Genomic DNA, 367 nt, shown 5'->3' on the forward strand with positions numbered 1-367 from the left:
TGGGCTAACTGTGCAGAACTCTCCAGAAGGGAGGACAGGATTAAAACCCACCTCCTCACCTACCTCCTGGCCACAGAGAGAAGGCTGAAATCCCCCAGGAACTTGGAGGGAAAATCTTTTTGGAGAGAGCTGTCAGCGTGCACTGCCCCCCAGTCCACAAGGAAAAAGGGAGTGAAAGGAACTGCTCCCCCCGACCTCAGACCAGGTGAGAGAGGCTTTAAGAGAAGTTTCTGGGGAGCCTTGGAGGTGGAAGCCCTGGGGTCTGGAATCTGGCACCGGGAAGTGGAAAGGTGAGAGGCTCGGGCCCGTGGGGGGGGGGGCGGGGGGGGGCGGCCCGGCCCGGCGCTGAGGGCAGCAGCTGCGAGGC

At 61.9% G+C, this 367-nt stretch overlaps 1 protein-coding gene across 1 annotated transcript in view; it reads left to right on the forward strand.

The window, feature by feature from the left end:
- The first annotated feature begins 202 nt into the window (after positions 1-202).
- The window catches only part of THRSP (thyroid hormone responsive), a 13,220-nt gene continuing 13,055 nt past the window's right edge, over positions 203-367 (forward strand). Inside the window, exon 1 of the transcript XR_550041.1 lies at positions 203-290. The gene's annotated coding sequence lies outside the window, so the exon portion shown is untranslated. The remainder of the gene's footprint in view (positions 291-367) is intronic.

This window comes from Galeopterus variegatus, unplaced genomic scaffold (genome assembly GCF_000696425.1).
Source record: "Galeopterus variegatus unplaced genomic scaffold, G_variegatus-3.0.2 Scaffold15, whole genome shotgun sequence".
Classification (NCBI taxonomy): domain Eukaryota; kingdom Metazoa; phylum Chordata; class Mammalia; order Dermoptera; family Cynocephalidae; genus Galeopterus; species Galeopterus variegatus.